Below are 14084 nucleotides of genomic sequence, written 5' to 3'. Positions count from 1 at the left end.
TTTTGAACAACCTAGTTATTTCCTTATAGATATTTCTAGATATTATTCCCCGATTAATGTTACCTTGTTTAACATTATTCTAAGAGCTACTTTCTACTTTTCTCAAAGAGATGCCATGGTAAATAATTACTAGCAGAACCATATTTTCATGAAGGCAGCATTAACATGTTTATAGAGGACTGAGACACAATTATTCCTAAAAAGAAAAGTATTTTCCCCACCTGTATATCTTTTGTATCTATAGTTAATTGTTAGATATTAAATTATTTTATTTTAAGCCTCTCTTCCTAATTAAAATGCAGTTATGAAATACACATTAATATTTAAAGATGTTAATAATAGGGTGGAATTTGGGCAAAACTGCACCGAAAGCAAAATATGGACTGTAGTGAATAATAATATATTAATATATTCACATTCATTGTAGAAAAAATTATGCTAAGTCAAAGAAACCAGACACAAAGCACTATATATTGTATGACTCCACTTATATAAAATGTAAATATAAATAAATGTATAGAGCCAGAATTTAATTAGTGATTACAGCAAGTGAAGGAGAGAGTGATTGAAAGGTGACTGCTAAGGTATAGGTGGTTTGTCTTTTTGGAATGAGAATGATCTAAAATTGATTGCTGTGATGAATGCACATCTCTGTGATTATATAATACCAAAAACTCTTGAATGTACACTTTAGATGGATTGTATGCTATGTTCAGACAAAGAGACTACCATGGAACCAAGAAGCTGAAAGAAACAAAACCCAGAAGAGAAGAGAGAAACCAGCAGACATCACTATGGACCTTGCCAAGTGACAGAGAAGTCAAGGATCTCTGGAAGCCAGTCTTCAGGAAGAAAGCATCATCTTGATGATGTCTTGATTTGGACATTTTCAAGGCTTCAAAATTGTAAACTTATAAGCTAATAAATTCCCATAGTTAAAGCCAACACATTTTATGGTAACTGCTTTTGGCAGCTTAGGAAACTAAATCAGGAAAATGGGGTGCTGCTATTAAAAGTACCAATTTTTTTAGAAAAAAAATGTTTTCTAATTGCTTAACAAGTAGAGGCAGGAAGAACTGTAAAGTGCTTGATAGGAAAGGTCTAGATTGCTTTGAAGATACTGTTGGTAGAAATATGGATGCTAAATGAGGCCTTAGACAAAAATGATGAATATATGACATTGCAAACTGGAAAGATGATCATTGTTTAAAATGGCAAAAAAAAATAAAATTTAAAATGTTTTAAAATTTGGCAAAATTGAGTCCTTATTTCAGATGGAAGGTAGAATTTGAAAGTTTCAAGGTTATATATTTAGCTTAGGAAATTTCCCAACTACTATGGAAAGTGCTGCCTGGTTTCTCCTTGCAATATAAAATGGAATACAAGAGGAAAGGAATTAGATGGGTTACTGAACTCCTGGGCACAAAGCAACCAGAAATTGATGGTTTGGAAAATTCTGGGCTTCTGGAAAGAGTGCCCAGATAATAGTGGTTCATGTGAGGGTTTAACTAAACATGGATCAAGTCAGCCATTTCAGTGCCAAGTCAGGATTGGAAATGTCATTATCCAGAAAGGATCTGTGGAAAGTCCTACTGTCTGACAGTTGGGACCCCTGTGTGCTACATGTGAAACCAACAAGTGTTCTGCAAGACCTGCAGGAAAAGAACCACTGCCAGCCTGGGCCAAAAGGAACAGGAAGGAACATATTGAAGGAAAAATAACTGCAAAGGCAGAACAATGGAAGATGAAGTCTGGACTGAAGACATTTTCTTGGGCCACAAGAGAGGGCCCACCCATGCAAGTGGAAGGTCAATATGCCCCAGCACTTGAAAGCAGCATGCCTTATGCCCCATTGTTCAGGAAGAGTATTACTCACCCCAAACTTCTCAAATGTCTGGGAGTTTGTGGTGGGTCTGTCCACCACACCAATGTTTGATAAGGATGGAGCTGAGTCTGTCCACCATCCCAAAGCTTGAATATATTGGAGTCTTTATCCCAGTGTTTATGGAGAGTGTGGCTGCTGCAAAAGCCCTTGGAAAAGGTGAGGACAAAAGATCATTCTATAGATGATTCTCAGACCTTGAAATCTAGTGGAGAATGCACTGCAAAGATTTGGTATTGTTTGGAAGCTGTGACACACGTTTTCCTTCCAATTCCTCCCTATGGAAATGAGAATGTTTATCCTATGAATGTCCCTCTATTGTATTTTGGAAGCAGATAACTTGTTTTATAAGTTTCATAGGTCCACATCTTGAGGGGAATTGTGTCCCAAGAGAGACCAAACCTGTAAATGATTTTGATAAGACTTTGTACTTAATGAAATGAATTAAGGCTCTTGGGATATTGTGATGGAATGAATATATTTTGCATATGAAAAGAACATGTTTTTGGGGGGTCTAGAGGGTGGAGTATGTACCCCAGAGAAGTGGGTTCCTGATGTTAATCCATTCTTGTGGGTTTGGACCCATTCTAGGTAGAATCTTTTGGTGAGTAGGATCTTAAGATGTGACCCACCCTTTCATGGTGGATCTTGATCCTCTTAAAGGAGTCCTTTACAAAGTGAACGCAATTCAAAGAGAACCACAAGGAAGCAAGAAGCTGGAAGAAACAAAACCCAGAAGAGAAGGGACAGACCAGCAGAAACTGCCATGTGCCTTGCCATGTAACAGAGGAGATCAAGATCACTGGCAGGTGATCTTCAGGAAGAAAGCATCATCTTGATGAAACCTTGACTGAACATTTTCACGGCTTCAAAACTGTAAGCTTGTAAGCTAATAAATGCCCATAGTTAAAGCCAATGCATTTTATGGTATCTGCTTTAGGCAGCTTAGCAAACAAAAGCATCCCAAAAATTCTTCAACCTGAAAGGAGTTACCATTGATCCCATCCCCATACTACCCTCATCATCTGGCTTAGATTCTATAGTACACTATCAAGCAAACACTCCCTTGCTGTCCCTACAGCTCCTGTTCTCCTCTCTCCCTCCCATCTACTTGTTCTCCCATCCACCTGTTAGATGTTTTCTTTAGAGAAAAGTTTCTGAGAAGTTTGGGATATACTCACTGTCAAATTCTTCACCTCCCATTCTTTCTTTCTTTTTTTTTAAATTATTTATTTATTTATTTAAAGTTAGTAGATCACAAGGAACCATTCTTTCTTGAATCCACTCCAAACAGGCTTCTGTCACCACTCCAGTAAAACTGTTCTTGTCAAGGTCAATTATAATCTCCAGGTAGACAATCTAATGGCTATTTCTCAGTTCTCATCTTATTTAACCAATTAGAAGCATTCTTTCCTTCCTGAATCACTTTCTTCACTTGGCTTCTGGGATACCACATTTTGTTTTCTGGCTACTCTCACACTTCTTTGCAGTTTTTACAAGCTGTGAGCTTGGAACAGTTTTAGCTAAAGAACGGACTAAATTGCGCTAAGAAACTGAAAATCTCCATTTTCTAAAACATCTTGTTACTTTTCTAAATCCAATAGTCAAATCTTATTCCTCATCTTAAACTACCCAACATTTGACACAGCTGATCACTTTCTCCTTCTTTATTAATTGTGGCTTCCAGAATCCACAAACTCTCTTACCTTTCCTCCTACCTCACTGCTTGCTCTTTCTCAGTCTCTTCTGCTGGTTTTACCTCTTTTCCCCAACCTATTAAACTTGAAATCCATATCCCTGTTCTTTTTTGTGTCTAGCAACATTCACTCCCTCAATGATTTTACCTAATTCCATTATTTTAAGTGCTATCTACAGACCAACGATTCTCATTTATAATTTATAGCTCCAGCCCACACTTCTCTGCACTGGGATGTCTAATGGACATCTCAAGCTCAAGCTCAAAACTAAACTCCTAATCTCTACCCAAAAATTTCTCCTTCCCCTCTAGACCCTGGAAAACTTGCTTCTCCCACAGACTTTCCTGTCTCAGTGGATGGCAAACCCATCCTTAGAATTGACCAGGACAGAATTCTTGGAGACATCATTAACTCATCTCCTTCTCTCAAGTCCCAACAAGGAACCCAATTAATTCTTTTAAATGTATCTATAGTAAAGCGGATTTGGCTTAATGGATAGAGCATCTGCCTGCCACATGGGAGGTCCAGAGTTCAAACACAGAGTCTCCTGACCCGTGTGGTGAGCTGGCCTACATGCAGTATTAATGTGCACAAGGAATGCCATGCCACACAGGGGTGTCCCCCGCATAGGGGAGCCCGACGCACAAGGAGTGCACCCCGTAAGGAGAGCCGCCCAGCACAAAAAAAGTGCAGGCTGCTCAGGAGTGGCACTGTACACACGGAGAGCTGACACAGCAAGATGACGCAACAAAAAGAGACACAGATTCCCAGTGCCGCTAACAAGAATACAACCAGACACAGAACACACAGCGAATGGACACAGAGAGCAGACAACTGGGGGGGGGAGGGAAAAATAGAAATAAATAAAAATAAATCTTTAAAAAAATAAAATAAATAAATAAATATATCTAGAAATCTACCACAATTCATCATCTCTACTAGTTTCTGATTTGAACTATCACCCTCTGTGGGTAGGAGAGTCAAAAGATACTTTGACAGTATCTATAAGGCTAGTTTCCTATAATTTAGAAAAAAATGCAAATCTGAAAAAAATTCATAACCTCAATTCTGAGTAATTTAAGGACAAGGATATTAAAATTTATTGGTATATTTCTATATTTTTTTAATATCTAAAAACAGGAAAAAAATTAAAAATGAATAAATAAAAACAGAATCTTTTCTTGGTGACAATTATCATCATTTTATGGCATTCAGCAAAATAATATACAATATATATAATGATATCCTTTTTTCTATTATTTTTATGATGCTATTTTTTCAATTATTTTGGCAAAGTAAAGTTCAGCAGAACATAACATTCTTGGAAAATTTTGTGTCTACCTTGACATGTCATAAACATCATGGCATACTAAAGCCTGACCTATAATTCAAGTATACTTCAGCTGCATCTGATGAAAAATGAGGTAGTTCTCTAATCCTAATAAGCACAAGTCATAATATTTGATTTTGTCATAGGTTATTATGTTTGTCCCTTCCCAAAAATAGTCATAAATATGTAAATAATAACATTCCATGCTGCCATAACACCTAGTTCCTTCTCACACTACTTTTTTAAAAAGTTGTTAAGTTCATGGCTATGAAAGAAAGTTAAGACTCCATCAAACATAAGAGAGCTTTAGGTAGATATGACTTTATCAACATGGTAAAATAAGACATCCCATGGGAAAACCTTTCCTTAAAATCCACAAATAAAAGGACAAATCCCACTGGCATGGAACTTTAGAGGTTGATAGAGATGGGAAAATGACTCCACAAATGATGAATTAAAGAAAAAGATGAAAATTCTCCAAGATCAGGTAGGGGAATTTCTTCCCAGACACACCAGTCCAGGCCCCTTCCCTTCACTCAGTCCTTTGCAGCTTGGGAGTCTCACAGCAGCAGTATGGCCTGGGCCCCTCCTGCAGGATACAGACTACAGCACCACACACAGAGGCAAGCTAGAACACCAAAGAGATCAAGGAATGGGGACCCAAATCTGCAGAGGCCCAGGGTGGAGCACAGGACACTGAGGAATGCCAATTACAAAAGGGACCCTAGGCAAAATAATTTTTTAAAAAGGAGAGAGAAAGACCACAACAGAATGGCTGGCAAGAGGTGCCCTCACTCAATCCAGTCTCTGTTCACTGGACAACCTAAATCCAAAACTGACTTTTCTAGAGTGACCCACCTTTCTGGATTGACCCCATCTGGGACCCTGGGGCAGGATATATTAACAAGGAAAAGAACAAAGGCAGAAAAGCATCACATCAAAAAAAAAAAAAAAAAAGAGGAAAACTGAGTTATTGGAGGACAGGATGAGTCCCAGAACTGAAAAACATAAGGAAACAGAGGCACTGAGTGGTGGAGAGGATTTAAACATATCATAGGTAGATGGGGAGGAAATTCTACCAAAAAAAAAAAAAGAACAGATGAGGATTTCTGGGGTGGGAACAGAGGAGAGGAAGGTTTCTCCTGGAGATGAAACAATTGTACAAATAGTGCAATCTTAAAACCTGTACCAGGGGCTGAAGTCTCTCTTCAGACCCCTCCATTGGGAGAGTTTCCCCATAAACTTCTGCCTGCCTGCAATCCTCAGTCTCTGTGATCCAGTAAGCACCATTTTTTTTCTCTAATATTTGGTGCTGAAAACTGGGTCTGGGGCTACATTGAGACTGATCAATTGGTGGGGAGTTTCCACTCTGCTCCTGTCGAGAGAGCCCATCCAACAACGGACATCAAATCTCAGCTGGGCCGAATCATACAATCGACAACTCAGGAATATGTGAATGACATCTTTTTGCTACATGAACACCAATACCAACCTCTTCAGAACCAGAAATGAGAACCCACTGGACAGGATAGTAGGAAATCCTTCACTGCCCCATGACAGCAGGAAGTAGCCAGACTGAGTCGACGTCCTGAATGCCTTCATCCTTCTGTTCTGCCCAGTATTCCCATTACTTAGGTCCTTCGTCATATACACATAATCAAAGAGTTTGGAATGTTAGAGCTTCCCCCTTACAAGGTTTGCACTAATTAAGAGGCCATAAGGCTGTGACTCCATTCCAACTGATTGAGCAAGACGCCTACAGGTGGAGAACAGCTTATTTCCCCCCCAGAGATAGCCTCATCACAGCAGGAATGGAGCAGATAAGGACCCATCACTTACAGACCCCCACATTCCAAGAATACCCTACCTCCTAGCCCACTACCCCCTAAGCCATGCACAAGAAGAATCCACTTTTAACCAGAAACTATACTCAGCATAAATCCCTTCCCCTCGAACTAATGTTTTCTTGCCTACTGGTGTACTGTATAAATTCACATCTGCTCCTTCCACTAGCAGGCTGAAATCTCTTTTCAGACCCCCTCTGTTGGAGGGCTTCCCAATAAACTGCCTGCCAGCAAGCCTAAAAATAAATAACTAAATAAATAGATTAATAAATAAATTAATAAAAACCTGTACCACATATCCAAGGCAAGAAACAGCTGAAGAAGAGCTGAGAAAATATGGACAGTTAAACATGGACTACTCTGAAGATCCAGAATAAGTTAGACCAAGTATCAAAGAAGAACCTTAATACAAAGCCAACCAACCATAAAATTGTAGACAAGAGGGAGAAATTGACCTTCAGATGTAACTCATTAAGACAATCCTACAACTAAACAAACACCAAAAAAAAAAAAATTACAAGCCATACTAAAACAAGATATTATGGCCCAGTCAAGGAAACAAATTAAAACTTCAGAGGAGATATAAACTTTAAGAGAACTAATCAACTATGTCCAAACAAATGTCCTAAATCAATTAAAGAGAAGAAGGAAAATACAGCAAAATATATAAAGGCTATTAAGAAGACATTGTGTTAGCATAAAAAAGAATTTGAAAGTATAAAAAGAAACTAACAGAAATTAATGGGGATGAATGGTGCAATGGAAGATAACAAGAATACTCTAGAATCACAATAGCAGGTTTTAACAGGCAGAAGAAAGAATCAGCAAACTAGAAGACAGGATAACCAAAATGCTCTTGACAGAAGAGATAGAAAAAAATTGAAAAATATGGGTCAAAGGATTTTAGTGACAGCACAAAGCAAACAAGTGCATATATCCTGGGTGTCCCAGAGAAAGAGGGAAAAAAAGGGGGGGGGGAGGGGAGAAAGAATATTTGAGGAAATTATGGCTGTAAATTTCCCAACTCCTAAGAAAGACACTAATATATAAGCCCCAAGAAATACAATGTACACAAAAGAGAATGAATACTAATAGACCAAAACAAGAGAAACAATAAAATCAACAAACCCTTACCTAAACTAACAAAGGAAGAAAGAGAGAAGATGCAAACAAATAAAATCAGAAATGAGATGGGGGACATTACCACTGACCATGCAGTAATAAGAGAGATCATAAGAGGATAATATGAACACCTGTATGCCCAAAAACTAAACAACATACATGAAATGGACAAATTCCTAGAAATACATGAACAAACTACACTGACCCTAGAAGAAATACAAGACCTCAAAAACATCACTCACAAGTAAAAATTTTGAAGCAGTCATCAAAAACCTCCCAAAGATGAAAAGCCCAGACCAGATGGCTTCAGAAGTGAATTCTATCAATAATTCAAGGATGATCTAATACAAATCTTGTTCAAGGACTTGCAAAAAATTGAACAGGAAAGAATGCTACCAAACTCATTAGTGTAAGGGTTACGGTTAGGGTTAGGATTAGTGCTAGGATTAGGGCTAGGATTAGGGTTAGGGTTAGAGTTAGGGTTACATTATGTAAAGCCAACATCATCCTAATACCAAAACCAGATACTACAAAAAAAGAAAGAAAATTACAGACCAATACGTCTAACGAATATAAATGCAAAAACCTCAACAAAATACATACTGAATCCAAAAGCACATTAAAAGAATTCTACACCATGATCAAGTGGATATTATATCAGGCATGCAAGGGTTTTTCAAGGCAAGAAAATTAATTAGCATAATAAGCTACATTAATAAATTGAAGAAGAAAAATCATTTGATTCTCTTGATTGATGCTGAAAAGGCATTTGACAAAATAGTGTCCTTCCTTGATTAAAAAAAAAAACCAAAATATAGGAATAGAAGGAAACTTTCTCAACATAGTAAAGTGTGTATATGAAAAACCTACAGCTAAAATTGTGCTCAATGAAAAGACTAAAAGCTTTCTCACTGAAATCAGGAACATGACAAGGATGCACACTGTCATCACTACTATTCAATATTGTCCTAGGAGTTCTAGCTGGAACAATAAGACTTGATTTTTTTAAAAGGCACCCAATTGGAGTGAAAAAGTAAAACTTTCACTATTTGCTAATGGTATGATCCTATATCTAGAAAATCCCAAAAACTCCACAACAAAGATACTAGAATTAATAGAGGAGTTTGGCAAACTGGCAGGATACAAGATTAAGTCACAAAATCAGCAGCATTTCAATACTAGTGATAAGGAATCTGAGAAGAAAAACCAAAAATATTCCATTTAAGTAGCAACTAAAAGAATCAAATATTTGGGGATAAACTGAAGCAAGGGCATAAAGGAACTGTATTCAGAAAAGCACAAAACATTGCTGAAAGAAATGAAAGAAGACTTAAATAAATGAAAGGACATTCCATATTCACAGAGAAGAAGACTAAATATCATTAAGATATTGGGGAGGAGAACCCACAAAGCAGGAGGCTTCAGGGCATCCATCTAGAGAGAGCACAACAAAAAGAGTGATTGCTCAAGAGAAGTTAGACAACAAGGAAATAGATTAAGAAGAATCAAGTATCAAACAGAAAACTACACACACACAAAAACAGCAACTAAATAAAACCTGAGACTAGGGAGAAACTAATCAACTGAACAAACCCATCAAGATAAAATGATGACCAGAAAGCAACAAAAATTACAAACCATACTGTGATGGTTAGGCTATTGTGTCCACTTGGCCAGGTAACTGTGCCCAGCTGTTTTGTCAAGCAAGCACTGGGCTAAATGTAATACAAGGGCATTTATGGACTTTACTCACCATTAATTTTACTGCAGTGGTAAATCATAGATAGATGATGACAATAACATCAATCAGGGAGATTGCCATGAGGAATGCGTGACGCTTTATTCAGTCAGTTGAATGCCTTGAAAAGGGAAGTGATTCCTGCATTGAGTGAGAATTTTCCAGCTCGTCTTTGGACAGCCAGCATCTCCAAGCACACATCAAGGACCTTCACCAGACTTTCATTGGAGCCCATGGTTGCAGCCTGCCTGAGGAACGTGGACTTGTGCATCCCCACAGTCATGTGAGGGACTTATAAAATCACATAGTATTGACAGATATCTCTTGTTGATTCTGTTTCCCTAGAAAACACTGACTAATACAGCTTGGTACTGAGTAGTGGGGAAGTGCTTTTGCAATGAACAAAATGTCTGAACAGTTTTATAAATGGGTAAGGGGTATTTTTTTGGAGAAATTGTGAGATAATTGGAAGAAAAGACCTACAGTGCTTTTAAGAGACTGTTGATAGCAATGTGGGTGCTAAAGAGACTTTTTATGATGCCTTAGAAGCAAATGATGAAACTATTATTGGAAACTGGAGAAAAGGAGACCTGCATTTTAAAGTTGCAGAGAACTTATCAAGATTAAAGCATGGTGTTTTATGGAAGGTAGAATTTGAAAATGGTGACACCCTGGGTATTTAGCTGAAGAAATTTCCAAAGTAAATCTGGAGAATGTGGCTTAGCTTCTGCTTACAGCTTATAGCAAAATGATAGATGAGAGACATATACTGAAGACTAAACTGTCAGGCACAAAGAAAACAGAAAGTGATTCTGGAAATTCCAAGCTTCTGGAAATCAAGATGCCAGATGAAAGTGCCCCATTGGAGGGCTTAAATAAACTTGGAACTGGTAAATCAAGGTTGAAGGTACAGTTATCTAGGAAAGACTTGTGGACAGTCTTACTGTCTGATGGCTTGAAATTCTGCTTCATGCATGCTAAACCAACAAGGTTTTTGAGAGAGGTGTAGGAACAAAACCACTGTTAGCCTGGAATAAAAACAACATGGAAAGGAGGGATTGAAGGAGAAACAGCTTTGAGTGGAAAACGATGGAAACTGAGATCTGGAATTAGGACATTACCTTGGGCCAAGAGAGGAACCCCACCCATGTGTACAGAGAGGGTGAGTTTGCCCCAGCAATTGAAGAGGGTGAATGTTCCTGTCTGATATTCTGGGAGAGTTTTGCTGCCCCAGGTCAGAGAGGGTGAAGCACATTCCCTGAGGATTAGAGTGGTTAAGGTCAGCACCCTACAGGTCTGAGAGGGGTGGACCTGTCCCTCAAAGGTTAAGGAATGCCAGGTGGCCAACTCATTGCTCTGAGAAGATTGAGCCTGTATGCCAAAGTTTAGGGGTAATGTTGCCTTCACATCACTGTACTAGGGGAGTTAAGCTTCTAACCCAAAGATTGGGTAAGGTGTGGCAATCACCCCAACACTCTTGGAGGGAGATATCTGGAGCTTGGTCAACACCCAGATGTTTGATAAGGATGGAACCAAGAAAATGGCCTTTGGGCAAGCTGGTGGAAAGGGTAGGTTCCCCATATGGGCCCAAGGAGAAGAAACCATCTTCTTAAGAAAGACTCTCAGACTGGAATCAAATGGAGAGTGCCCTGCAGGTTTACTGAAATGTAGATGACCCATGACTCATGTTTCCCTCCCAATTTCTCTTTATTTTAATGAAAATATTTACATTTTGTCCATTTGTGTATTGAAAGTAGATGAATCATTTTGTAAGTTTCAGAGGTCTATGGCAGAACAGACTTTGCCCCAAGACAAACTGTATTTCTTTAAATTGATTGTGATATGATTTAGTACTTACACTGCAACAGATTTAAGGTTCTTTTGAATATCATAATGTCTGTTTGGAATTCAGAGGATGAAGTGTAGCAGTTTGATATTATTGATGAATTCCAAAGAGAAATATTGGATTCTGTTCATAAATTGATCTTTTCCTCTGGGCATATTAGATTATATCAGATTCATAGGTTTACTTGATACATAATTATGTAAACCTCTTGTGCCAGTAGGGCATTGAGTTCCCCCCCTTTGGTGGATGGGGACTCACAGATAAAAGGTATGGCAAAGGACAGACCTCCTATATGGTAGGTAGACACTCTATCAGTTGAGCCATATCCACTTCCCAGACAAAATAGACTTCAAATGCAAGACTATTGTGAAATGTGGGACCTAAGTGCCCTCTTGATTTAGAAGTGGAATGGACATCATCATCCCAAGGTTCACAGGATGGAGGAATATAGTATGGATTGGAGTGGACTTACTGGTATATTATACTATAGAGCTGTTGTGACTCTAGCAATGGAAGAAATTTTATCATTGATATGGAGATGGAGGCCACAGGAGTTGCTCGGATCAGGGAGAAGGAGCAAGAGGTGTGATATGGGGAATTTTTGGGACTTGGAGTTGTCCTGAATGATATTGCAGGGACAGATGCAGGACATTGTATATCCTGCATAACCCACTGGATGGATGGGGGAGAGTGTGAACTACAATGTAAACATTGGTCCATGAGGTGTGGCAGTGCTCTAGGGTGTATTAAACAAATGCAATGAATGTGCCTTACTGTTGAAAGGGGATGTTGATGTGGGAGGAGTGGGGGTCTGGGGAGTGGGGTATATGGGACCCTCCTATGTTCTTTAACATAATATTTTGTGTGATCTATTTATCTTTAAAAATAAATGACAATTAAAAAACTATTTTGAGAGACAAAGATGGACACTATATATTAGTAAAAGGGGTAATCATTAAAGAGGAAAGAAAGAACAATCATAGACATTTATACACCTAATCAGGGCACCTCAAAATACATGAGAAAACTACTGGAAAAACTAAGTGAAGGAATAGATGTCTCTACAATTACAGTGAGGAACTTTAATACATCATTATCACCATTCATCTTGACAGAGAATCAATAAAGAAACAAAAACTGAATGATAGATTAGAGGTTCTGGACATAATAGACATAATATATAGAACATTAAACCCAAATACAGCAGGATATACATTCTTCTCAAGTGCACATGGATCATTCTCCAAGATAGACCACATTCTAGGCCACAAAGTCTTGATGAATACAAAAAGATTGAAATCATACAAAATTATCTGACCACAATGAAATGAAACTGGAAATCTGTAAGGGCTAGATTAGGCACAAAGACATGGGAGTTAAGCAACACATTCCTAGACAAACAGTGGGTGAAGGAGGAAATCTCAAGAGAACTCAGTAACTATCTTGAAACTAATGAAAATGAAAACACAAAATATCAAAACATATGGGATGCAGCAAAAGCTGTACTGAAAAGGAAATTAATAGCCATAAATTCATATATCAAAAAAGAAGAGCTAAAATCAAATACCTAACTGCACATTTGGAGGAATTAGTAAAATAAATAAATAAATAAATAAATAACCCCAAAGGAAGAAGAAAAATAATAAAGATCAGAGCAGAATGAAATGAAATAGAAAATAAGAAAGCACTAGAAAAAATAAAACAAAGAGCTGGTTCTTTGAAAAGAGCAGTAAAATTGACAAACATTTAGCTAGACTAACTAAGAAAAAAAGAGAGAAGATGCAAGTACACAAAACAAGAAATGAGAAAGAGCATATCACCACTGACCCTACAGAAATAAAGAGTATCATAAAAGGATACTTTGAAAAACCATATGCCAACAAGGACAATTTAGAAGAAATGGACAAATTCCTAGAAACAAAGAAGCAGCCTACATTGATGAAAGAAGAAATTGATGATCTCAACAAACCAATCACAAGTAAAGAGATAGAAGCAGTCATAAAAACTTCCCAACTGAAGAACCAGCAAGATGGCAGTGGAGTAAGGAACTCCTAGAGTCAGTTCCTGCTATAGAGCAGTTAGTAAACACTCAGAGTTATCTGGAGCTATCTGAAGCACCTGTTTGAGGGCTCAAGAAAAACAGTAGAGCATTCTGCAACATACTTAAAGAAATGGAAGGAGGAAACTGCCCATCTGCAGAGAAGATTTGTAAGTAGAGTGCTCCATCCCACAAAGGCCAGTGCTCATCCTCCACTGTGAGGAGCTCTGCAAAGCAGGGTCCCTGGAAGCCTGCAAAGTGGTCTCCAAAGTTCACAGGAAGAATGTAGATAAAGAAGGAGGTGCCCCTGGGCAAGGTTATTGTGCTGAATAAAATATGCTAAGTATGGATAAGATTTCCAGGAAAACTGCTATCAGAGGGCTAATGAATAGAAGAGTAACTGTTGTATTTGCAGTGACCTAGAAACAAGAGCTTCCTGTGAGAATTGCTGAATGTGCTGATGTTGCTTAAGGTATAATATAAAGTACATGAATAAGCTGGGTGCCTGAGGTAGCTGCAAGCTCCTGCAACCTCCTCACAGTCCACCTGGCCCCAGCTATTTTGTGTCTTTCATTTCTTAAACCTCT

The 14084-nt window shown here is 38.2% G+C and overlaps 1 long non-coding RNA gene across 1 annotated transcript in view; it reads right to left on the bottom strand.

Annotated features, from left to right (window-relative positions):
• The window catches only part of LOC139440117 (uncharacterized), a 34128-nt gene that overhangs the window by 13722 nt on the left and 6322 nt on the right, over nt 1-14084 (bottom strand). The window lies entirely within an intron of this gene.

This window comes from Dasypus novemcinctus, chromosome 12, assembly GCF_030445035.2.
Source record: "Dasypus novemcinctus isolate mDasNov1 chromosome 12, mDasNov1.1.hap2, whole genome shotgun sequence".
Classification (NCBI taxonomy): domain Eukaryota; kingdom Metazoa; phylum Chordata; class Mammalia; order Cingulata; family Dasypodidae; genus Dasypus; species Dasypus novemcinctus.
Note: the sequence above shows the minus strand (reverse complement) of the source record. Positions and strands in the feature narration are given on the sequence as shown.